The sequence below is a fragment of the Callospermophilus lateralis genome (assembly GCF_048772815.1).
Source record: "Callospermophilus lateralis isolate mCalLat2 chromosome 11 unlocalized genomic scaffold, mCalLat2.hap1 SUPER_11_unloc_3, whole genome shotgun sequence".
Lineage (NCBI taxonomy): Eukaryota > Metazoa > Chordata > Mammalia > Rodentia > Sciuridae > Callospermophilus > Callospermophilus lateralis.
This window is the reverse complement of record NW_027510155.1, coordinates 1,705,442-1,733,060: the sequence shown is the minus strand read 5'-3', so window position 1 is coordinate 1,733,060 and position 27,619 is coordinate 1,705,442. Positions and strand designations below refer to the sequence as shown.

At 39.2% G+C, this 27,619-nt stretch overlaps 1 pseudogene; it reads left to right on the top strand.

Annotated features, from left to right (window-relative positions):
- Positions 1-26,970, top strand: part of LOC143385821 (VPS10 domain-containing receptor SorCS1-like) — a 64,368-nt pseudogene extending 37,398 nt beyond the window's left edge.
- The last annotated feature ends 649 nt before the right edge of the window (positions 26,971-27,619 follow it).

The window sequence follows — 27,619 nt, the reverse complement described above, 5'->3', positions numbered from 1 at the left end:
GCAGCTCTGAGGGGTTCTAGGGAGCAGGGTCTGGGGGCACCACCTCTTTGGGGGGAATCTTCCACTTTCTGGTTCCATTTCTCAGTCACATGCTGGTGGCCCTAACTGTAGTTTCACCAAATCAACACATAGAGGACCGAATTGCTCATACTGCAAAATACTTGGCAGCATTTATGATTAGTTAGAGAAATCTATGTGCATAGGCATGAAAACATGCCCAAGACATTATGAGAAACAAAATCAAGTAGCTGATTGACACATGGACAAGAAGCCCACTTAGAACTTACTTGACTTCTTTCATTTTGAGTGTTGTGGGAGTACAATGACAACTGTTATAAAAGCTACAACTTTGATTCAAATATTGATCCTTTTATTATCACTGTGCTAAGATGATCTGATTTGTATTCACAACGATTATGTGATATCTGCTCTAGAGCTCCTCTTCTGGCTATGTGAAAGTTCACCTTCTCTTGATTTCAATCAGTTCTGGAGTGTGTGTGTGTGTGTGTGTGTGTGTGTGTGTGTGTGTGTGTGTGTGTCCTGCCCTCTTTGGTCATTTTTTTTTCTTTCTCATCCTTTTAACTTCAAAAGGCTCTTCTCCTTCTGTATTGAGGAAGATATTTTTCTCCTTTATCCATTCAACTAAAAGGATTAGTCTTGGTCTGTTGTTCTCATAAAAACCTAAGGATTTGGGTTTCTCAATTCTTCCAGGAACATAGATTTAAAAAGGGATTCCTCTCAACCACTAAATAAGTATTGGATTTGGCTCCTCAAGAACTTGGAGTTTTTTAATTTACTTTGAATAAACCCATAATCCAGTCCCATGATCTCTAGTCTTCCAGGTTGGCCTATGAACTACAATACCCTTACTAACAACAACCCCAAATTAAAGCTCAGTCCACCTCTCAGCATATATTCTCCTTTCAACTGCTACTTTCTCACCCATCAGAAAAATTGCCTCTCTAATTTTCTCTGTATGTAAATCATGAAGAACATAGCTGTCCCAGAAGTCCCGGATGAACCCATTTCCTAGCCAGATGCAATTGGAGAGCAGGCGGCAGGTAACCTGTTGGATTTGCATCTGAACTTGCCCTCTGCCATGCTCAGCTTCCCATTATATTCTACAAATTATTATCTGCACTGTAATGTAATAAGAGAAAAAATGAATTATTTCTTACCACAGAATGCTGAGAACCTGAGGGGGAAGTTAATCCTTATCCAAGATATGGACATTTGTAGCTGTTCCTTTTCTGGAAATTTTAGGAATTTTCTATGAAATCCAGATTATAATTATTTTAAGTATGGGAGAGAGTCCAGAGATAGAGCCAGATATTTTCCCAGGCATGAAATCATCCATGCATTTCTATGTTTCATACTGCCCCCCCCTTTTTTAGTGTAATATTTTCTCAATGATTCCTTGAGGGGAAACATGGAAAGAAGGATCTATTTGTTAAACATGTTTTGCAGGATGTATCTTGCTTTGACTGCAGATTTTTTTTAACTTCTTTCCCTCTCGTCTCTGTCTCTTCTGGGTGCTTCCTTCACAGAGGCACACAGGTTGCTGAGGGAAGGTACTCAAGCAGCCTGAATGAGTCATTGAAAAACCATTTTATCAGAGATCTTAAGGCAGCTGACTCATTTGAAGAAAGACTGTGCAACATAGCACCCAGCACCCATGGGGGGGCATCAGCCATTTTGGTAGAAGATCACAAGTTTAGAGAAATGCAAACCAGGCTTCTAGTTTCAGCTCTGATATCCATGTGTCTATTTCATAGTGGAGGAAAATAAGGAACAGAAAAGTTAAATGATGTAGCCAAAGTCACAGCGATTCCATAGGGTGTTTGAGAAGAAAAAATAAATAATACAGTTGGGGAACTTGTTTTGATAGAAGATATTCCATAAGTGGCAAGTTGATAATAGCTATATTTATGCTTATTTCATAATAGAAAGAGATATGGAAATGCAAATTCAAAGTTAAGGCTTATTAACCAGGCACAGTGGCACATGCCTGTAATCCCAGGGATTTGGGAGGCTGAGGCAAGAGGATCATGAGTTCAAAGCCAGCCTCAGCAACAATGAGATGCTAAGCAACTCAGTGAGACCCTGTCTCTAAATAAAATACAAAATAGGACAGAGGACATGGCTCAGTGATTGAGTGCCCCCTCTGGGATAAAAAAAAAAAAGCCAAATCTCATTAAATGGACCATATAGTGAGTGACGTATGTTGGAAGAGAGGGTGTGGAGAGTAAGCAAGAAAAAAAATACTGAATGGGATTTCACAAAATGGAGACAAAAACAAGGACAATACGAAAAGGGAAGAATGTATATTATTGATATGACTTCATGTAAATATGCAGATTTAGAACAGAAGTCTTATATCATTTTAAAAGAAAATAGGATACCAAGCTAGAGATTGTAACTCTGATTAAGAAGGTTGGCTGCAGTCTCTTCCAGGACTCAAACCAAAGTAAACATGGTGACCACACAGAGCCCCTGAGAAAATGGTGTCTTGGTTGTGCATAACATTATTACCCTGAGAGAAAAGTACAGTAAATCAACTTTTGAAACAAGACACTTTTGGAGGGCCTGTGAAATGGGCTCCCCACTGGAAACCTGTAATTTTCAATCTAGGTGGATCTTTCGATCCTCTGTTCTGACTTAGTCTCTTAAATAACTTCCCGAGGAAAGCAAGTGAGCTTATGAACTCACTTAATTTAGAAGTCCAGAGATTCAGTCCCGGCATGGATGAATTCAGAGCCGTTCAGAAGTGTCTACAAATTGCTTCTCTGTCTCTCTCTCTCTCTCTCTCTCTCTCTCTCTCTCTCTCTCTCTCTCTCTCTCTCTCTCTGTTTTTCTTGCCATCACATGGGGGTTTTGGAATGAAGCCTGAACATAGAAAGCAAGGATGGCCACAGCACCAGCTGCCATGTGGCCATTTTGTCAACTCCATCCCACAGACAGCACCAGCCACAGCCCCAGGTTTGCAGTTCTCACCACTCCAGCCTGGGTGAAGTGGGATCTCTTAACCAATCCCTGAAGGCTTGAACAGAGTGCTTTCTGTGACTACTCCAGTGTTTTATGTGCTCTCCACCTCATGGGGTTAGGGCAGTCCTTCCTGAACCAAATGGGCTGAGAGCAGGGCACTTGGTCCCTCACAGAAAGATGAAGGGGGAGGGAGGAGGTCCACTGGGCAGGCAAACACAACTGACTTTCAATTCCATGAAATACACACAAATTTTTTAAAAAATGCACAGAAAATCCAAACAACAGAAATGAACCTCTCCCTTGAAGATTACTCTAAATCTTAAAGGAAACTTGGGAAGGGCTGACCTTATTCCCTCTCCTCATGCTTTGGCCTCCTTCTTGTAAACCTAAGTGTGCAGAAGCCCAGCAGGGAAGAACAAGGATCCTGGCCAGCGGGCCCTGAAGAGTGGGAGGTAAAGACCCAGCAAAGGCCCTGGACTCTCCTCCCTGAGCTTCCTGTGGGAGCTTTCCCAGGGGAGCAGAGATGCTGGCTTGGATCGAGCTACCTTTTCTGTGAAATAAATTGAAAACTCTTCCCTGTGATAGTACTTGATGCTGTTATCAGGATCATGTGGGCTGGGTTAATCAAGCGACCTTCTTCCAGGAGGGTTCCAACCAGTCTTTCTTTCAGCTCTCCAGCAACTGAGAAAAGGCTCTCTTGCCCTCTGTGGCCTCTCTAGGGGTAGTGCATCCTGCTGTGCTGAGGCCAAATGCTCAAGCATGGACCAGGCTCAGCCTTCAGGGCACCGCATTTCCCTGCTTTCCTCAAGTCCTCAGGGGTGATGAGTCTGCACCCTTCTCTCCTGATGGGAGGAGGGAAGGTCACAATGCTCAGGGAGAATTTTTGTGATGCTGTTCTGGGGCGATGATGTTGTTCAGTGTTGTCTTTCAGAATCCTTAAAGGCTATGAGAATGTTTAAAAGGAACAAAAAAAGTCCATGTAAAATGTCAATCACAATACATTTCCTTGTCTGTTTGTATTAATTTTCACATTTGACAGATGGCAGAATACAAAATCAAAGGGAGAAAGCAGAGGCAGATATAAACATAGAATAGACTATTGGCAGCATTTTAGAAAACTAAAGATTCACAATGAAATGTAGTTAATACTTCCAGGTTGTATTCTATATCCACCTGGTCTACTTTCTTTGTTCTGAATTTTAATGAAAAGATTTGGATTACAAAGGTACTCTGGAGTTCACAAGGAAGGTCACTGAAATAGGAAACTATAACTAAAAGTAGAGTAGGTAAGAAATGGACCTTTTGGGGGGAAGAAGTTTAAAACTGGTGACGCAGAAAGAATTATTAGGGGTTTGATTTGTTTCTTCTTGTACATCATCCAGAAAACTCCTTCAGCATTTTCATTAAGCTGAATCTTTTCTGATAAGAAAGAATTGGATTGTGTGAACTGTGTTAACTCTTAGGTAGCTTTTGGCTGCATTGCCTCCCTGTGATTTAATCCTGACACTGTGTTGTGTAAGTTGGGGAAAATCTTCCTCCATTGAATATAAGAGAAAGATTCCTCAAATGCTATTTGAAGGTATCTTAAAATGTGACAGCATTAGGATTGACCAAGTGGGTCAGCTCTGGGGTCATCTCAGGCCAGGCTCCATCTCAATTATCTTGCCACAGTGCTTTTTTATGTTCATTAGGATTTGTGCTTCTCATACCAACATCATGGCTAATCGTTATATTTTGGCCAAGGTTAGCCTTATCATTGATAAATTTTCCAAACCCATTTTTAAACCTATATCTTCACCTGATGCCACTTCTTTGTGCTACACGTTCTATAAATGTGCCAATTGCTCTATTGTTCTTAAACTTCTATTTTTTCATATTTCAATGATTGACATTTTTGTTCTGATAATCTGAGACTGATTATGCCTAATGAATTTAATTAAAAGTGGTTTAGATTTGTGTAGTAATCATCACAGGTGTTGACTAAATGTTTCCAGCCCACTGCCTGTGTTGCAGTGTAGGATCATACCTGTGTATCTCTTCTGATTGGGCAGAGCCACAGTACTTATTCAGGCTAATGAATAAGTGATACGTGATACGTGTCACTTCCAGTCTGACAAGTTCAAGTGCCCATAAGCCTTGAGAACTGTTTTCTCCTCCCGAGGTATAGCAAATAGAAATGTTTAAAATGGCTGCTCCACTAGCCTGGTTCCCTGTGTGATCATTAAGAAATATCTATCCGCAGTGGTTACCACGTGTCAGCAAGAAGTATGCCTTTATTGTTTCAAGCCTCCGAGAAGTTACCATGCTTCCTTCAGCCCACCCTAGTTGATTCCCACTGCTGTACTTGATCTTCATCTTTTATGAAGAAGGCAAGAAGAAAGTTGGTATTTTTCCTCTAGCATGTCCCCCTAGCTTTTATCCTATTTGTATTGAATCTCCACTGTCCTCTAATGTGGTAATTTAACTGAAGTGTGGGCTACCTTTGAATAATGTGCATAGTCTACCTAATAAGTAGACACTGGGAATGATTTGTGTTTCTTTGACCATGATTATTTAGCTACAGTACAGTAGGAGGTGTACTGTGTAGGAGAGCAGCATCAGGAAGATGTCAGTACAGAGGATAAATGAAATTGTCTAAAAAAATGCATTTTTAAGGCTATGAACACGAAAACCTTTAATCAAGCTCATGTTTTGGTTTTAATTATTGGAATGTACTTGCTAAGAATTTGTGTTTTGTTTTCCATGTATTTTTATCGGTGCATTATAGGAACACAACTTTACAGGACAGAAAAATAAATAGAAGTAAATTCTACCTGTTTTGGCAGGTTCAGTCTCCCAGATATCACATATTGTTTCACTTGGATCTTTATCAGGCCAGTGTTTTTGATCTGCTCATTTAGGTCTTGCTGTGCCTCTCTGTGTATTGCATTTATTGTACTCTTCTCAAAGCCCAGATGCTCCCAAATATTACAAAAGGTGCAGACTTGTAAAAATAATGTGACAGTCCTGAGATTAGAAATTGCCTATTCCTGTGGTCCATATTAGTCAGCTGACTTTGGGAATGGTATTTTAACTTGTGTGCTTCATGGATGAATCAGAGATGACAGTAAAATTAACAAAAGGAACCTTTCTTTTTTTCTATCTCCTAAGCCCACTTAGCCAGAACTTTCTCTACATATCTCTGGCTGTCTTTGTCAACTTGTTCACAGACTTTTTTTTTAAATGAAAATTCTCTAGATTACGGGTCAAACAAAGCTGAAGTCTAGTCTCAATTCTTAAAATATGAACTGGGTAAACTTAGGTCTGTCCAGTAATCTCTGTGTTCCACTCCACATAGACACCAGACATGTAGTATTAGGAATAACAGCCAGAAAGAAGCAATTTTATCAAAATAAAGTGCTCAATGCACGTATAATATTCTTAAAAATATATGCAACCAGCTCATGATCTGATGCAAACAATCAAAGATATTCATTTCTCCAAGTAACATAGTAAATATTTAAAATGTTGTCAAAATCTGTCAACAGTCTCACAGTAATTTATTTGAGTAGAAAAGTACATGGTTCTAATTGAGGTTATTCTTGTATGGAATGTAAATTTCACTTAGTTTTGTTTCTTATGCACAATTTCTTTCCCACAGAGTATGTGTTCTTTATTGAATGTCCTTTGATGCAAGTTAAATACATGAAATATACTTTCTGCTACCTGATGATTTTTGCACAGCCTGCTTAGTTTTGTAAATGATACAGAACAAACCAATGAAGCAATGCTAGGACCCAAACACATCTAGGAAGTTAATCATTTTCAGAACGGAGTTTCCTGAAGATTATAAATGAGAAGCATGCAGTTCTGATAAAATCTATTTTATCCTTTGCTTATTTATTTTTCTCTCTTGAGGAAAAACATTTACAGGGATAAGAAATGAGTATAGCTTCACCTGGTTGAAAGAGAAAAGTCTTTCTCTTACAAGTACATTGTTCTCTTTTGTTTGTGATAATTTCTACAGAAAAAGGTAAACTTTTAACTTGCTTATGACAAGTCTTTCATATTAAGTTAAAATAATTTTTATGTAATTACATATGTTCATATATGTATGTATATTAAACATTATTATATGTGCATGTTTGTATCTCACAGACAAAACCTTTATTAAAGAACCATTGTCAGATTCCTATCAAGACCCTATCAATTGAATGATAAGAATAAGATAGGAGGGCTGGGGTTGCGGCTTAGTGGTAGAGTGCTTGCATAGCTCATGTGAGGTACTGAGTTCGATCCCTAGCACCACATAAAAATATAATAAAAATAATATCCCAATAATGTTTAAAAAGAGAAAAGAATAAGGTAGGAAAGGACCTTACAGGACATATATGTAATCCATTTGATAGATTATTGATTAGAAATCCATTCCTCCTATAAACTGGAACCATTCTGGAAGATTGTCAGTATTCAAGAAAAGGAGTATCTTAATAGAGAGGAAAAAGTTGTTTTCAACATAGTTTTAAAAGTCTAATTTTTCTCTGTGGTTTGCCAAATGAAAGCATTTGATGTACTGGTATTACTCAAGATCCCGGGTGTCCATCTATAGTGCATGGAGAATTATCCCAGGCTCCTGTTATTCAACAGAGAAGTTCATCTTCAGGGCAATTTAGTTCTATTGCCAACCAGGGCATTCTTTAAGGGTCTCTGCTGCCAAACTAAGCCATCAGGCCCTGTTTAATTATTAAAGAGATCAAAAGTGTCATTTTGGCAACTCAGTGGAGAAAATGAAGCTTGATAAATAGAAAAAAAAAGGGGGGAAATGAAGAATTTTACCAGCATAATGATTCTCAGAAAACATCTATTAACATTTAAATAGTGTATCAAATAAAATATGAACTTTATGATTAAAACAGATTATTAAAAATAGATAAGGATACCAGATAAAAAAATAGGAGCATGATTATCCCTCATAGCTTTGCATAAATTCTTCAAAAGTATAAGCAAAACTGGGTAAAAGTCTACTCTAAACAAATGAATACAATTTTACCATATCTATAAACCTTGCATTGTAATATTTACCAAAACTAAGTTCTGCACCCCATGGTCAGGTTCAATATTCCATGGTCCAGAATTCTACGTTTCTGTCCAGTTTATGTGCCAGCCCAAGGAGCAAATAAGATCACTGCCCCTGTTGGTTACATTTTGTGTTTGTGAATACACTTTGTTTCAACTATACAATTTATTATTTCATAAGAATTTTATGTACCATTCAGTAGTACCCTCAAAGTACCTTGTCTGGGAGAGCCATGATGTATAGTTTGGAGGAGGAAAGGAAAGGCAAATGAAATCTCATGAATCTTACCAGAATGTGTATATTGGGGTTGTGGCTTAGTGGTAGAGTGGTTGCCTAGCACATGTGAGACATTAGGATTGACCCCCAGCATAACATAAAAAATAATAATAACAAAAAAGAAGTTTTTATCTACTTCCTTTAAGTCCTTATGCATAACAAATGCTTTCTGAGAAAACTGAGAGTGACTTCTCTAAGGTAAAACAGGGTAAGTTTTAAAAGTAGAAATGATCTTATTTGCTAATATCTTGTTTTTTAGCAATCAGGATGTAAAGTCTGGTCATTCTTAAAAATAGTTCCATCTACTTACTCCAGAATATAACTCAAAATCATTTAAAACTTGCTTATACAATTTACAGGTATAATGTTGGGATACCTCAATAAGAATAGTAATATTTCTCAGCATTTTTATTCATGGTCAGTGATAACAGTTTTGGTAGCACTAACTATAACACTTCTTCTTTCAGATATCAGAAGTACTGATCCATAAACTCAACCAAAACTCAGTGCACTTTGAATTGAAGCCTGAGGTCCAAGTTCTGGTCCATGCAGCTCACCTAACAGCAGGTCAGATTCTGTGTCCCAGGACTCTGGCTAGTGACCCTGTCAACGGGAAAGACCAGACCTTTGAAAAGAGGTGTGAAACTTATTTAATTAAATTTTCTATTCTGTTCAGAAAGCAGACTAGATCTCATAATCCTCTCCTGTGGCCACTGGAGCTGCTTACTCCATATGAATTTAGAGGTTGAAGAGCAACTGAACCTGATATTCCATACTGAACTCCATTTTAAGGGATCACTATCTAGTCCATCCTTTGTGGTCTAAAATTTGCTTTATAGCATACTCAGCTTCTGAATAACATTCTCAGGCTGTATGTTGTGCTCTGCACTGGTGTGATTTATCAGAAAACCCTCCTTTTACCAGAATCATCTACTGAAAGGGGGAGCATCCTAAGTCAAGCTGGATAGACAGCTAGCCTCGTGTTTCCAATTCTTCAACTCTGGAGGTACGCCAACATTTCATCATTCTTCTTTCTCTCATAGTTCTCTCCCATAGTTTATTATTTCTGTTTGATTTTCATTTGACTTATTATTTTTTTATTATGTGCCAAATATTGCTCAGATTTTTGGAGGGGATTTAAAATATTAAATGCTATTTTAAAAAATGTTCATGCAAGAAGAATTGGGTTAGAGCTGGGACCAAGTTGAAAAATGGGAATTTAAGAATTTGGTAATTAACTGAGACTGATTTGGCCAAGACTTGTGTCAAGATTAGCACTTTTCAACAATTGAAACAAGGAAGCCAAATTTAAGAGGGTTCAGCTTTTTGTTTGAGATTGATTCTAAGTTAGAACTAGCTATCTGATTTAGAAAAACAATACAAAAAATATTTTAACAGGTGTTAGACTCTATCTACCAAAGACAATAGAGAGAGTTCTCCTTTCACACATGGAAAGACTGACACTTTGAATGAAGGATTTGTGAGATGAGATAATTGCCATAATTTCTCTCTTTCTTTGTTTTATTTTTCTTTGGTACCAGGGATTGAAGCCAGGGGCACTTGGCCACTGAGCCACATCTCAGCCCTATTTTGTATTTTATTTAGAGACAGGGTCTCACTGAGTTGCTTAGTGCTTCACCATTGCTGAGGCTGGCTTTGAACTCACAATCCTCCTGTCTCACTCAGCCTCCCAAGCCACTGAGATTACAGGCATGCACCACAGCACCTGGTTTTGCCACAATTTCTTTTAATTTGAAATGAACATATTCATTTTTTGGTGCCTAGAAGAGAAGCAGGAGGAAGTCTGAAGAAAAGGAGGAAGAGTGAGGAAGAATTCTCACTTCACTTCACCTTCTTTTCCGTTTCTTCTCCCTTGTAGGGAGGGAAAATGGTTTTTGTTGTTGTTGTTGTTGTTTTGTTTTGTTTTAAGAAAAGGACCACTGTTTGCAACATTTCATGTCTCATAAGCAGGATCGCTAATGCCTTCCCAGGGACCATTATAACATGCTGCTGCATTCCATTAATTGCTTAGCAGATGTTCAGCAGTCGTGTTTTAAAAATATTCAAGCCAGAGTCTGTTGCCAGTGAGAACGGCAATTCATAATTTGGGTTGTCTCCAAGGGAAAAAGAAATGTCTCCTTTCAGGAATTCACTAGCCTTATTTTGGTTTTTAAATTCCGTTCCCTGTTTTCTTTCATGAGAATACAAGATAAGCATTTGCAGATACCTGAGAATCATCCAAGATTGGTTTTGCTGGTTTTCTCCTACATGTCAGAAAAATCTTTAGGAAATTCTCTTTGCAGGAGAGATTTGAAATTGCATGAGAATAGGAAGGAGATGAGAAACATGTTATCAATAAGTTTGAGGAACATGACCTCAGTGGCTCCCTTAGGCATTTCTGACTTTGTGGCTGCCAGTGACCATGTTTAGCAGACAAAGTCTGGGGCATTACAGAATAATCCCGAGAGTTGGAAAGGGAGTAAAAACCATCATGTGGGAATTGGACTGGAAGCACCAGTGTTTTGACCAAAGTGTATCTTTGCTTATGCTATCCCTGATTGGAATATTTTTCCCAACTTCTTCATCTTTCTTCATCCCCTTATTCTATTTGTATTTTAAGGCTCAGCTCAATGTCAATATTCACATAGAAACTTTCCAGAGAGCTTTACCTAAATAATATCTTTCCCTGGTCTGAACTCACATGTACTTTTAAATCTATATTTTTCTGATGATAATGGTCATGACCAATTGTTACCATAATTTTCATCATTCTTATTTAAATCCTGTGGGTGTGGTTCATTGTATCTTTATATTGTCTTCATAATTGTGCCTAGCAGAGAACTTGTACATAGCAAGTACATATTTCTTTGGTAGCAATTAGATGTGTAATGAATGTATAACTTTAGCAATGTAGTCAAAATCTCATTCTCTCAGTTAGTCTTTAGATCCAACTTATTCAGTTGGGAATCATATTCTCTGTCACAAAACAACTGGTTTGTGGAGACTTGCATATATTTATCCAATAAGCATCCAGGGGAAATCCACCTCATTTTTCCATATGGCATTAATTATATGTGTCAAGCATTGGGAATGGGCAGGTTGAAGCAAAATTAGATTCATGGTCTCTAGATTTTTGTGTCCTAGAAAAAGAGGTCTGAGAAGGACTCAAAGAAGGACCACCAAGAGGCTGTTGCTGAAAGAGAGTGAATCAAGTACAACTTATTAACCCTTATTCTATGTTCTGCTCCCATACAGGAGAGTTTCCAATATCAGAAATCAATGTTACATCATGATGGGGCTCCAGGTCACATACCTGTTATGGAACCAACCTCACCTTACCAAACCAACATTTTTTGTGACATTTCCCTTGCCTTCCCTCTCTCTCTCACTTATGCATTTTCCTTGCCCTTCTGAATTACACATATGTGTATATATACATATATTACATATATATGTGTGTGTATATATATACACACATATATAAAATGTATGGCATTTATTTATTTATTTATTTATTTATTTTGGTACGGGTGATTTATCTCAGGGGCACTCAACCACCAAGCCACATCCCCATCCCTTTTTTTAAATTTTATTTAGAGATAAGGTCTCAATGAATTGCTTAGGACCTTGCTACATTGCTGAGGCCAACATTGAACTCAGAATCTTCCTGTCTCAGACTCTTTCTTGGTTTTCAAAGAAGATAAGTTTGGTGGTTTATGTTGGGTTTGATGTCATAAAGCACATAAGTGAAACACCCCATCAGGAAGCTAGAAATCAGAGCTTGAAAACTCATATGAGAATATCAGGACCTGAAAATACATTCAACTTTGAGTTCAAATTTACCACCACCTACCAGATTCTCAGGTGAGGGGAATCTGCTGACAGGTGGTAAATTAAAGCCCTAATTTGCTGGTACAAATCTTTCAAGCTCCATAAAACCACAATCTTTGCTTTTGTGGGCAGTCATGTTCATGAATAAATTTAGTCCTTATATTTGACTGGGGTCAGGGACATTGGGAAGTGGCATAAAAATGTGTTGATTCTTCTACCATAGAACAGATAATGGTCCTTCATGAGATAAAGAGACAGCAAGAAAGGGGTCACACTGACATTTTATTTGAGTAGGCAAAAGTCTAACTAGATTAATCCACACTAAACTGTAAACAATAACTTTTCAGGGATTATAGGCATTTCTCAAAAGTTGTTTATTAGGCAAATGAACTAAAATCTGAGTGGTGATACTCCTGTGCAGAATGACTAGTAAGAAAAGGGCTGACACATTCCTTCTACCCAATTAGAATGAGTGAAAACCAGTTCTATTGTTGGAAAAGCTATTTCTAACCTATGGTAGGAGATATCTGTTGTAAATCATTTATTCTCAAACCCAAGCACATTTCAGTAAACTTATGAAACTTTGAAAAAAGAGAATTTTCAGACCTCACTGCATTCAGTGAAGCATCCCAGGAGTTCTCAAGGGATGATATCCAGGAATCTGCATTTTTTTTAGCAAGTTTCCCAAATCATGCTTATACAGCCATCACTTTCACCAGCCTCAACAACCACTGTTGGAAAGCATTCCACAAATGAAAATCCATCTTCAAAACAAGGGAAGGTGTTGGCACCATCTCCATCAATGAATCTGATTTATAACTAGTAATCCACTCAAACAGAGAAATAAGAAGGGGCTGTGATATTAACTATGAGAGAAAATTACTAATATACATTAAAATCGAATTTCCTGGCGTAGTTGGAGACAGTGTAATTGGCAGAAAGGTAGATGATGGTGAGCAAAATGAAATGTGCCTCCAAATCTGGGATGTTCTCTATCTATAATCTAGAGGAATGGCAAAGGCCAGCAAAGCGCTGTGGCCGTTAAGCTGTTGAAAAATGATTAAAGTATGAGTGAGAATCTTAGTGGCAGATATAATTGAATAGCCGTGAGTTTTATGAGAGTTAAACAAATGATATCATCTAGATAATATTCATATGCTAATAGGAGCAGAAAATGAATGATAAATCCACATCTCACTGGATCCCTACACATACTTCAAAATAAGGATGCTGTCCTACCCTTAGCTTTCCAGACAGGTCATTGTTCTCCTGGAATTTTGGACACACGTGATTAAAAAAAAAAAAAAAAGAAACAAAGGTTAATATTTCTCAAAGGAAGAGCCTCAAATCTCAGGTTAAATAAAATATATATTAAAAATTGCACAGTAATGTCACTCATACTGCCTATCAGTTGCCTTTTTTAAGCAGTTACATTTAGGATAACTGTCCTTTGTCAAGGGTATGTGTGGGTTTTGTAATAAAACTGTTATCTTGTGTTATCTTGGCTTCCATGGTTTTGCTGACTGGTTTAATTTCTTTTGTGGGTGTAATAAAAAGATATTATCACAGAGATATTAGAGAATTAATATTTCCAGGCTTCAGTCGATGCCACTGGACATGTGATAAGTAAGGGTGGAGCATTAGCAGCTCCAAATTTCAACCTAGGTTGTCCAATTCATGAATTCTGCCCTCCGGCTTCCTATTGAGAAAGACACTTCCTGTGTGAGGGTAGAACTGGCATTTGTCAAGAAGCTTTGAACCCTACAACATTATCTAAGTCACAGCATTACAGATGCTCCTGTCAAATGGTTGTTGTGGAGCTCTGAAATGTAAAGTGAAATAAATTGTTCCCATAACATTTTCCACTTAGGAATGGAATTAGTACTAGTGAAACTTCCACAGCCAATACATTTCTCTATTTAGTCTCTGGTTGCCTTATTATCTACACAGTGATCATTTAAAGGTCTTTTGTGAGTAACTGAATAGTGATAGTATTTGTTCTTCATTTTGTTTTTCCTAAAATTAATTGTTTTCTTCTTCAAATAATTCAGTTGTTTCACAGATATATGCAAACGTGGCTTTTGACAATTATGAAATCATTATGGTGTTAAGATGAATAATCACAGGTGCTCAGAGATCTAAATAGATCCCTTATCCCAGCGTGATGAAATGAATGTGATGTTTTCATAAATCTATCAAAGATAAGCAATGGAGCTATTCCTCAGCTTCTAATAGATTCTTTTGTCATCATCGTCTTTTTTTTTTTTTTTTCATTTTTTTCAATTACCTGAGCTCATAAAAGAACTGATCAGGGTAACTGGCCTGAGTTGACCAGCCCTGAGGAGGCAACTAGGAAGCGCTGGTCTGGGGGAAAAAAAATGAGAAAACACATGAAGAGAAGAATCCGGAACCTAGGTCCAGCTAGTCTTCAGATACTAACCAAGTTTCTTATACCTAAAGAGATCGGACTGTCCTGGATTATACCTATTTGTCAGTACAAGCTCTAATACTCCTTTATTCTTAAAGTGTTCTCTTTAAGATGGGTTTATTTTTAACCTGCCTTACCAATTTCTTACCAAGTATTGGATAATGTGGTGAGACTTGCCAGTTGGATTTTAACTAGTTGAAAGAGAATTTTAAGGAGAGGAAGTAGGCGTGGCTTTGTAACAAACCACCTAAAAGGTCAGCATCTTAAAAATAAGCTTTTATTGTTGCTTCTGAGTCTGTGGATCAGCTGGGCGATTCTTCTGGTCTTGTCTGTGTTATTCCTGCTACCATTTAATGACCTCCTTAATCTTGGCTGGGCTGTCCCACGTGGGAAAGGGTAGCTGCATAGTGACTGCTCTAGATTGGCGTTGGTTGGGATGACTAAACTGTCTTCCACGTGGCCTCTCATCCTTTAGGAGACTGTTCTGGGTTTGCGCACCATGGCAGTGTTCCAAGAGGGACAGAGAACAGGACACAGGTCTTCAAACACATGATGAGCACACCATCACTGCTGTTACATTCCACTGTCAAATGCATGTTGTCATGGTAACCCAGACTCAAGGGGTGAAAGAAACAGATTTTACCTCTTGGTGGGAGAAGCTTCAAACTCATTGTACAAGGCCTGGACACAGAGTGTTAGAAAATTGAGCCAGCAATGTAGTCAGTGCCCATGAGGCTGACAATTCACTAAGGGGAGACTTGAAATGTTTATAGGTAATTTTTAGAAAACTCTGAGAGCCATAGTGAGATTCAGCTACTAATAGCAACAAAGAGATACTTTTGGTTTGGTTTGGTTTGGTTTTCATGACCTAGAAAATATGAAAGTCAGGTATGCCCTAAAGATATGGGCTAGATAATTTTATGAGTCATAAGTCTCAACTGATTGTACATAATAGTCATTTATGTATATATATGCAAATGCACACACACGCACACATATATGTATATACACACACTCATATGTAAATATAGATTTTGGAGACTTAGTCTCAGAGATCATATTAGTCAATTTTGCATAACTGTAATGAAATACTTGAGACTGGGTGACTTTATAAAGTCAAGAAGTTTATTAAGCTCACAGTTTTGGAGGTTCAAGACTCACATCTGATTATAGCCTTCTTGCTGGTAGAGTATGAAAGTGGACATGGAGCATATGTATATGTCTGTATTCTTTGGTCTCCCTCTCTCCTTATAAAGCCATTAGTACTCACTCATGGGAGCTTTATTCTAGTGATCACCTACTTCTGATCACTAATGAAAAGCCCCACCTCTAACCACCATAGTCATTTTAAATTTCTACTGCCTTAATAACTCACAATGGGGATTAAATTTAACACCTATAACCCAGTGGGACACACTCAAACCATATCCAAGTCCTATCATTCAAATTTTTTTTCTCCATTGCAGCATAAGGATCTGCTTTCCCACAGTCCAGGTTATTCTGATTAAGAAATTCATAAACTACATTTTGAAAAACAATTTATAGAGTAACAAGGGTTTCTCATTGAATCTCTTTGTGTATATGCACATGCATGCGTGCCTGTGTCTGTGTGTGTGTGTGTGTGTTTTATTTTTTTTTTGTTCTAATTCATTATACATGACAGTAGAATACATTTTGACACTTCACACATAAGTGGAATATAACTTTCATCCTTCTGGTTACTCATTGTCTTTCAACCATAAAAAAAAACCAAAGACCTGTCTATTCATTATGATGAGGTTTGTTCTTGGAGGTTCTCATGACTCATGATTGTCTTTACTCAGTCAAGTGACCTCAGCTCTCTCTGACAGGATACTTCTGAAGACTAATCCCCAGTTTAATTTCCATACAATACTTCACAAATCATTGAAACTATTAAAAGACAAACTGAAGCACTCTTCAAATACTGAAGAGGTAGAGTTAGATAGACAACAGTTTGGGGATCCCCCAAGGGGCACTTGGGAATGGCCTTTATGGGTGGAATATTGAAGCAAGACAAAGAAAATAATGTGACTGGATGAAGTGGAGGAGTAGCCTTATTGGATTATTCCAGTCAGAAGCCCTTGATTAAAGATTGGTTGGTAATTTGTGACTGGTTAGCTTAAATTTTGTTTTCCTACAATATGACCATTTATGCTGAACTGGGTTTTGGCAAAGTTCAGAGGAACCTAAGCTGCCTCAGTCAACCAGACTCCCAGTTACTTACTTAGCCAACTTCCCTGGCAATTCCCATCTATTCTGTCCAGTGGTCCCACAGCTTTATCCCAATATGGTACAGCAGTCATTAAGACCATCATAGTTGGGCTTGAATTTGAACTGGAGAGAAGTCCATTGGCCAAGTGAGCATGAGTTTTTATGCCCATTTTACACTCTAGGAAAGCTTTCTCTGTGCTATTACAACACCACCTTAATTTCCCCCCAAAAGTTCCAGATCACATGGATTTTCATATTGCCGTTCTACAAGTTGGACTTGGGTGTGCTTTGGGAGGTGGGAGAGGGTAAAAGAAAACCAAGGTAAGGTGAACTAATATGCTTCTGTAACTTCTTGACAGCACCAGTTCTTGGGTTAGAAATATATAGTAGTAGCTGAGAGTTTCAGAATCATAGTGCAGGTAGAAGTTCTCCAAGATGATGCCTTTAATAGAAGAAGAGAGGACGCAAGGCAGCCACCATGGATTTTTGCCTGGATTCACTGGGTTATGCTACCATGTCCTTGATTTCAGAACTTGAAAATCAAGTAAGGAAAGGGGCAAAGCTGCAGTACAAGGGACAGTGGTTCTCAGGGTGAGGCAAGCACTTTGTGGGAAACTGGTCTGATGAATTGGTGGAAAACTATAGGAAAGGTAAAGGAGTTCCTTTCCTGCAGGCATGCAGACCTCTGATGTCTTAATGTGCATCATAAAACTTCAGAAGGAGGTTTGCCATTTTCCAAAACTAGTTCACCATGGAACTCTCTAGCACTATTTTTCTACAGAATACGCTTTCAGACACATGACAGTAATAATGACAGGGTAAAAATATTAGGCATGTACTGTGTGCCAGAAGCTGTAACAGTGCTTTGTAAATCCCATCTCATTTTATTCTTACAACTTACTACACCAAACATGATTTTTATCTCTATTCTGCAAATGAGGAAACTGAGTGTAATTTGAAGTCCCTTAGCCTGAAGTAGCAAAACCAGGATCTGATTCCCAAATGGGACTCTATCAGTTACTTAACCCCAAATAGGGAGTTTCAAATTTACTCTCAGATGTGCAACTGTGACTATATATGTCAATCATTTTTTACAAGAAGATGTGTTTATTAATGTGAGCATCCCTATTAGGATAATCAGCTCAGATCTTTTAAATAGAATATGATCATTCAAAGCATTGCTAAGATCCTCATAGGATTTTTCAAATGGTGTGTGCCAACTTTGGGGCTTAGAAATGTTGAGTCACTTGGAGCAGTGCTTGTATCTGTGTTTTGCTCTGTGCGCTTATAATGGGGGAAAAAAACTGCTCAGCACTTTTCCTCCTGCACATCTACTTTGTTTAGGCTGCAATTGAAGAGGGATTAATTTATGCTAATTCCACACAACAAGCCAAAGCCCATTTATCACCACTTTCCATTCCTCAGCAAAACACACAGAAACACACCTAAGTATTGGACAAACTATGATATGCAGCTGCTGTTGTGTGGAGCAGTAAAAAACCGTTTATATCCAGGCACACATCAACAAGCAGAAGCCACCCACGGAACACAGAGGGCAGTGGCACTCAATCCCTCTCCACTGCTGTCTGCTGTGTCCCACTTGCTGCCTCTGAGAATTGACTAAGTGAGGAGAGAGAGAGGGGATAGCATGAGTTTTGGAAATTGGGAGGGGGGTCAAAAGATGCTTTTCCCACACAAATGTGCTAATTGCTAACAGTGTTAACACTGTTTCCTTAAGAACCACAATTTGAGTGTGAATGGTTTAGGATTAAAAGATTTAACCTTGTGATGGGAAGAGAGATGGGAGGAGGAAGGCAAAGATGGGCGGTAAAGTTCTAGTGTGTGTGTGTGCCCGCGCGTGCAAGTGCATAAGTGCATATGTAAGTTTGCTTTCATATGTGTTAGTGAGGACCTAGCCAAGGAATTTCCTCTTAGTTTTTTCATTTATTTTAGATGCCACCCCTTCAAGTAAACTGTGTCTTCTTCTTGGTGGCACCAAGAAGCTATGCTGACAGAGCTCACTTCCAGGGTAGTAAGTTTAAATACTCTTGACTCTAACCACCTCTAGACCTCCATTTATTACCTGACAGATGAAGGGTTTGCCTTAGAAGATTACCTTGAAAATATCTAGTTTTCAATATGATGATGGTTTTCTGATAATGAAGAGAGAGGAGAGAGATTTTATCTTTTACATTTGCAGATGATGAAATTGTATGATAGAAGCTGCTTCAAAATAATCCAGTGGTTGAGACTGTGGAGATTAGATGGTGGTGAAGAGAAAATAAGATTGGCTGTCAGTTGATTTCTGGTGAGACTTAAATAATGAGTACATTAGGATTAATTTCTCTATTCTCTCTCTCTACATACACACAGCCACACATACACACACATGCACACACCCACAAACATTAATGCATATGTATACATGCCATCTACGTTTAAAAGTGTATGATCTAGGATTCTAACTGTTCCTTTTAAAACAAAATTTTAGCTTGTCACTTGTTATTTCTTCCTGTACTATATAGTTTTAGTCCCAATGCCCATATTCATAAATATCTTTTTAAATTTCTAATTATCTCCCAGCAGCCTGAGTATATAGCATGTGTGTGTATGTGTATCTGTGATGACTTGGATTCAAGTATGTGTGCTTCTGTTTATTAGTTCCAAGTCTTTGGAGTGACAGGAACCAAGGAGAACTTCTCTGTTCTTATCTACACAATAAGGATCATTGTCCCCATTTCATTTGTGAAAATCTATGGAGATTTTGTCCATGGTAAATGGAAGGTATTCTCCTGCCTGATGATATCCCACCAACCGTAGTGCTAATTCTGAAGTGTTCCTGGACTTCGCTGATGGCACTGAGGCTTTATTTTCTTATTTCATATGGAAAGCAAATTTTCCTTGGGTGTTCCACACGAATAGGGCTGCACCCATCTTCTCACACACGCCAACACAGCTATTTCACAGTTTAATTAAGTGCTGCTTGACTTAGAGGAAGAGAAAAGAGCAGGGAGCTTCCTTATATTCAGTGAGCCAATTCTACTAAACTCACTAAGAGAAAGAAGAAGGCTTGGCTTTCATTTTACACTGAACTGGGTGGTGACATGAATTATACTTTCTAGTGGTGGCCACTGAGTGACAGTGATGTAATCTTATGAAAACCAGACAGTACAGAAGCAGCTGAGGGTCTGTATTCAGACCATTAATATTGCAGTCACTTATCCTTGAACGTTTTTACCTTGATGACTAGAATGTTGACCTCTCGGCTCTCAACAGAAACAAGCCACAGAAAATGGTGCTTAAAGGTCACCTGCATTTCTGGGCATCAGATTCTGCTTAAATTGATGGAAGGTAAAGGTCAACATGCTGGCTTCCATGAGGTTCATGTGGATTGTTGCTCAGGCTGGAGCTGTGCCAGATTTGCAGAATGTCAGTTCTTGAGAGGGTAGAAATTAATTGTAAACAAAGTCATTACAAGTACAACAGGTTTCACCCTGAGGTGGAAGAAGATTTGGAGGTCAGGAGAGATGCTTTCCAACACTGCATGTGTGTGTGCCCTTTCAGGGAAAACTTGAGAAGACTAGTGTTCACAGAAGCTATATTTTTGGGAAGAGAAATCACTGCATTTGAAGGACAGGGGCTTGTTGTCAGGACTTTATGAAGTCATGGAGCCCTCTGCATGTCACACCTTCCCCAGCATCAGAGTGACTGCCCTTGAAAAATATTCACTTAGCTATCCACACCTTGTTGTGCACAAAAATATAACATGCACCATCACTTTCCAGTTCTGGTCCTTACAACTGCTAGAATAGGAGCAAAAGAGATTGGGTAATTCACAAAAAAATATTCCTATTGGTGGTTTTACTGGTTATCTGCTTTGCTTAGTGGGAAAGCTTGCATGTAGAATATGGAAAAATTTAATAACAATTAGCATTATATTATTATAAATATGGATGGTCCCTGACTTAAAATGTTTGGGCTTAAGAGGCTTACCCATACCAGTGTTCAGTTTTTAACTTTCAGTACAGTATTTAGTAAGTTATATAAAATCATCTAACACAGACTTGCCCTCCACAGGGTGGTCTATAGTTGAATGTTTTGATCTGGTCCACTACACCTTATTCCCCAAACTCTTGCCAGCCCTCCAGTCCACCATCCCCAGCCTCTGAGACCTCTCCTTCTTGTATATTGCTCATAAACATTTGAAGCCCAGTGTTTTAGGGAGGGTTTTTGCAAAGGGGGAATTAATTAATGAGAAAGGGGAATAAACAAAATAGAAGCAAGAAAGAGGCATCTTAGCTGTTTCTCTCAGGGATGAATCTGTGTTAGATGATTCTTTTTTCCCTACCGTAAGCTAATGTAAGTGTTTTGTGCAAGTTTAAGGTAGGCTGAGCTAAGTTGTGATTTTTGGCAAGTTCAAGTTACGGAATGTATTTTGACTTGTGAGTATATTCAATGGTATTATCCATGAGTTTATCAGGATATTATCCCAACATTAACTCAAGGAAGACATGTATTAATTAATAATAATAGTAGCAGTTGTAGAAATAAAAGCAAACCTTATAGAGTTCTTAATAATAAGGTACATTAACTCATTTAATCTTTGTGACCACAGAGGAATAGACCATTCATCTCCTCTAACCACAGAAATACATTAAGATGGAGTAACTTGCCCAAGATTCTACAGCTAGCAGGTCGTGGAGCATGGCTGGAATCCTTACAGTCTGGCTCCAGGGTCTTTGCTCTTCATTGCTCCAGTACTTGGTCAGGCCAATCGGAGCATCTGGGGGCTAGGACAGGCTCAGGTGCATACATGTATCAGCTGTATGATTTGTACTTTGTATGTTCCTCCCATGTGGCTTTCTGGGACTCACCAAGCCTGTGAGACTCACTGTGTGAGTCTCTCATGGAGTCTTACCTGCCTGAGTCTCTGCTTATGACAATTCCTTGTTTCCTCCCACAGCCCCACTGGTGGACCTTACTCCAACCCACAGTGGATCCGCCATGTTGATGCTGCTCTCGGTGGTGTTTGTGGGGCTGGCCGTATTCATCATCTACAAGTTTAAAAGGTGCGTGTCCCTCCATCCAGGTTTCCCCTACCTCTTCCCCCTCCCTCTTTCTGACAGGTTCTGAAGCACATATGGCAGTGTTGTGCTTCTCCCTTGCACAGCAGTTATGGTTTCTGTTAATGTTTTAGGAAGATCCTGGGGATTAATGTTTATACCCAGATGCATAATGAAAAAAAACAAGAGATGATCAGTCCAGTCAGTCACACTGAAAACAGGCCCAATATCCCTCAGACTGAACTAAGAAGGCCTGGCCAGCTTAGAGATGAGAAGGTGGAATCACAGCTCGTAGGTAAATGATTCCCAGTAGCCATCAGTTGTTCAGCCTCTGTAACCAATGGCTGACTCTCCCTCTAACTGCTTTCTGGCTTCACATAACCACTTCCTTCTGTTCTAACACTCCCTGAGAGAAACAGCTAAGATGCCTCTTTCTTGCTTCTATTCAGTTTTTTCCCCTCTCTCATTAATTAATTCCCCCTTTGCAAAAACCCTCCCTAAAACACTGGGCTTCAAATGTTTATGAGCAATATACAAGAAAGAGAGGTCTCAGAGGTTGGGGACGGTGGACTGGAGGGCTGGCAAGGGGTTGGGGTCGAGGTGTAGTGGACCAAAGCAAAACATGGCAGCCCAACTATAGACAACCCTGTGGAGGGCAAAGAGCACCACCAAAGAAGGGACATAATAAGAGTGACAAGTGTGACCATCCAGAGATTTTTTTAATGTAGCAATTATCTAGAAACTGGTTCCTGAGAACTTGAGGACAAGAGACACAAAGTTTGGGAGAGAGGATCCTAAGAGAGCCCAGTTACAGGATTAGATTATTACAGAGAAGATCAACAAATGCCTTTTTTTTTCCAACTGTCCCATATCAGATACCTTAAAATGGACTTCACATTTCAGTAACCTCTCTCCACCTGTGAAGTAAGCATGGGAGATAAGCAGCTAGGTATAGCCTGTCTGAAGCTCAGTTGCTGAGTCCTACTATTTATTGCAGAATAAAGTTTCCTGGAAGTTTGACAAATCCATGGAGCCACCATTGCTGATCCATTTCTTTCCTGGGTTCCTCTTGTCTGTTGGCCTCAGGAGTTGAAGCTGTAAATGTTCACATCTAGATCCTGCATTACTGACCTTGAATAATAAATTATTACATAAGTGTTTGCACTTCACTCTAATGTCATAACGCCAAACTGTCTAGAAGGCTTTTACATAAGATTTGAAATCTTTTATTTTAGGGGAAAATGAGCATGTAAACAGAAACAGAACCCTCTCTTTTACATGGATATGGGACAGGTCTGTGGAGACATTCAGGGGGAATTCAAATACAATGACTGGCTCCTGTTGTAGGTGGTAATAACACCTGCAGCCACATCTGGTATCCGGTTTTCACCATGCATTTTCTTTTATGGGGGACATAAGCTAATAAATTCATACCCCCCACCCCACCCTGTCTGTTTACTTACAAAGCATCTAAGATGCTGCATTTTGGGGGTCATTTGCTTCTCAGTATCATTTCCACAGGGTATATGGCACAGTGGCTGCTTACTTTATTAAAGTAGCAGTTCCTTCTTCTCCAGGAACATGTCACACCACATTGCAAATTCTCTGACACTTTTCCATTTCCAGTGTCATTAAATGAGTAAGTGTTACACGTTTTCTCTTAGGAGAGTAGCTTTACCCTCCCCTCCCTCCCCTTCTACTCAACTTGGTGACTCATCTCTCTGATTGCAAAGAGCAAGACACGCCACTCCACCTTCAACGCCAAAGCGGGGATCTGCTGGGGCACAATTTGCAATTTAAGGAAAAACCCCAAAGGCTACAGGCAACCTGCTGATCAGGAAAGAATTTCGCTCTTGTCCAGTGCATCATCCTTCATGACCACTAACTTTATGTTTCTTTGCTTTCCTCTGTTGTTCTGTTTCCTATTTTTGCCAGGAAGTATTTCCATAGTTGCTGAGAATTAAAGCACAAAAGAAATCCCTACCTATGTAAATGTTTTAATGGAGGACGCCAGTAAAAAAACAAAAACAAAAACAAATCAAAACAAAAAATAAAAATAAAAACAGTCAAAATCCAAACAAACAAAAACAAACACTCATTGCACCGGGACTTTTAATTCTTCTGACACAGACAACAAGGGTTTTTAGCTTTAAGCCTGTGCATGTGGACAATACCTTGAGGACATGTTTGGAGGGGCAGTGTACAGGTGCTCTATTTTAATGGAAAACACTCCCCTCCCCCTTTCTTCTTTTTTTTCTGATCGGTCGTGTTTGTAGAAAATTCATAACATATATAGGCCAAGGAAATCTGCATGTATTTTTGGAAATATTCTTGGCTCTAGATTTAACAGCTATTTTAGCACTCCTGGCCGAGGGGTGGATTAGCCATCCCGGGCCTTTTCATAAGACACAAAGACATGCACAGGGAAACCCTGAGCCGTTTTTCTGTCCCACTGTCCTTACTGTCGTTTCCCCCTTCTAAGTTAGCGGTGGTAGCTTTGTTGGTCAGCAGAGGCCACAAAGCTGCTTTCTCTCTATTCTCTGTGGCCACAGGGACAAAGATGCAAGTTGAAGATCGTGCGTGCAGGTACACTAGGACAAAAAGAGAGGCAGGGAAGCAAAGCACGTCAGAAACGGACCTTTGTTTCTTGTTCAGCTTTTCTCCTTGCAGCTTTCCCTACTCCCATCCCAACTGAAGTAGAAGATGGAATTTTTTTGTAGTAGTTATCCTCTGTCTTGCCTTCCCATTCATTTGCCATCCCTGTGTACCCATGATCCGTCCATGTCTTTGAATCCCTTCCTTTCAATCCCCAAGTTATCCTTCAACTGTTCCTACTTTTTCTTCACAAACACGTTGCTAGATTTTGGACATCACCCCTGATGTCTCCTAAATACTGGCCTAGGCTCTGCAAACCCTGACCCCACCACTTGCAAGTCTCAGATCTCTGTTTGTTTTGTACACTCCCAAGCATGCCAGCTTCTGTGCCCACTGCTCCGGCTGCATCCTGCCCAGCAGGGTTCAGTTTCATGTACCCTTTGTCTATTCCTCTAAAACCTGCCTTTTCCCAATATCCTTGCCTTTTCCCACCTGGAAACATGTAATGTGAAAGAGTTGATATATGCAAAGCAGTCAAACCTGGCCATATTCTTTGGAAAAGAAAGTGCACAACTGAGTAGTGGTGTTCTTGCACATTAACAAACATCTCGTGCGTTCAGATTCTGGAAGCTTCTTGTGAGAAATGTTTTGAACATGTGACTGTATTGCAGGGTATGTCTTCCTGTGATAGTTGCTGTTACCACATACTTCCTTTCTCACAACAGAATAAAAACACTTGTGAAATAAACACTGATTTAACCAGAAGGAGAAGCAGGTTAATGGACTTAATGTTTAAGAATGTCAAAAAGTCGAGAAAATTAGGTCTTATCTTACATTAGGATGAGATTTTGATTACTTAGGGTGATCCTGGCGATTTCACCTGTGGTCTCTAATCTTTTGAGCATCACGGTATCAGTAAAGGAAAAATAACTCAGTATACACGGGAGGAGTTAGGCCTCCAACAAAGCAAAAGAAATCCTCACAGTCCTTAAATCCTGAAAGCGTTTAGATATCCCCAGTTTTCCCAGGGTGATCATGAAAGAAGGACCAGAGAAGGGAACAAAAGTCCATCCACTACTGGAGCCCCCTCAGTACTTGAACTGGACAAAGCCCATTTGAAAGGTGGGAGAAATCATTACGATAAACCACTCAGAGAACCTACTGTCCTTTTTGGCTGAGTCCCTAAGCCACCAACAGGGTATAACAGGGTCCTGGTGATGATGAGGATATCCTAAAGATCCCAATGACTCCTGCCCTAATGTAGCTTAGGTAGGGCGAGAGTAGCAAGCTGCTGCCAGAAGTTAACCATGTAAAAGGTGTCATGGTTGAGGAGGCCGCATATGAATCTGGGCAATGGGCTGTGCCTGGGGGCAGCCACCTTTTAGTAAAATTTGATTGATTCCCAATCTGCCAGGCTTCCTATCTCTTAGAAAACATCCTCAATGATTCTCTTAAGTTGGAGCCTCCCAAATTTCATCTGGAAAACCCAAGTGTTTAGAAACCAAAAGAGGCTCACTCACACCAGCACAGGGAGTTCTCAGAGTTGCAGTTCAATTCATTTTAATTAGAAAATTGTGAAAAGGGGTATATACTCTTAATCTAGCACAGTGCCTTGCCTAGAGTAGTATTCTGAAAATTATTTGTCAGTGAAATAAATGAGTGAAAAGTCATAGGGAAGAAGGAGCCCTAATTTAAAATAGAGGCAGACATGAGATGCTTGGCATTTTGGAGAGTGACCAAAGGTGGTCAGATATAGATTCAGCATCTCCAGTGTTCTCCTGTGCCTCTCCTCAAAGCTCCCTCCCACCTGTAGGTGATTAGTGAGGCAAGGTACTGCTCAGAGGGGACCTCATTGTTCCAATGACTGTGGCTCCTGGTTCTCAAAGTGTGGTACTCAGGCTAGTAGTATCAGCATAACCTGTAACTTGTTAGAAATGCTAATTCTGGGTCTATACCCTGGAGCTACTGAGTGAGAAACTCTAGGGGATGAATAGTGTTGCTCTCTCTCTCTCTCTGGATGGGAGTAGTCCCACCAATCAGTCCAACAAGCCATCCAGGTGATCATGATGCATGCTCAAGTTGGAGAACCACCAGAACAGGCCATTCCAGCTCAAGCCCAAAGACAAGGCAATGATGTCAGCCTACAAATGGGAGGGACCCAAGTGCCTACCTACTCGCTAATAGCAGGTGCAAACACAATGAGGAGTTTGGTGGGCCTAAGGCCAGAGGAGTGTGGAGAGGGATGTGTGTGGAAGGTAAGATTCAGGGCAAGCTAAAAATACAAAACTGCAACATTTTCTAAAACCCCAGAAGGCAAACTGTGCATGTTCTACCCTGAACTACCCAACCAACATTTTCTCTCTTGCCTTATTCCTAATTGGATCCACTATCCAAAATGCAGAGGTTGGCTTTGCTTTTTATCAGAAGTTCCAAACAGCAACTTTGAGAGCAATGGGGTGCTTGGCAGCTGTTCTGTGTTTTCCAGGATTCCAACTGAGCATTGAAATCCCTCATTTGCCAACTTTTTTTTTTTTTTATAGGAAGCCAATTTAAAAAAAAAAAAAAAGAAAGTTTTCTTATAGTATTGGAACTACTTCTAATTTCAAAATGACTTTTTTTGGTGTATTTTTTTGTTAAATACTATGTAATGTAATGTATAATTGCTCTTGTTTATTGCTTTAGCATTCATATTTATTAAACAGATAATGTCTCTAAAGTCTTTGCCTGGAGATGTTTATTTTTATCCCAAAACTCTGTTTTTAGTCAAAAAGTTATGCATTTACAAGATTTCATAACGGCTAATTACCAAACAATATCGTTAACACCACAGGCTCAAGGTTTTTTATATTTTTTAAGTTTTTTAAACTAACAAAGTAGAATATATTTTCCAATCTAAATTGTACCTATATTTTAGTTGAGTGTACAATACCTGTCACTTCATTACATTGTATTATTCCATTTCAGCATCCTTCCACCCTGGTTACATTGAAAGGAATAACATTATAGTTGTTATCAATTCAAAGTTACAAATTAACAGGGAGCAAACCCATTCAGATTTATTCGCAACCTTGTAGTTACTGAAGGACCAAACTACATGTAATTAACTGAGACTTGGAAGATGCACTAGAGGCTCAGATGGTAGAAAGAAACCTA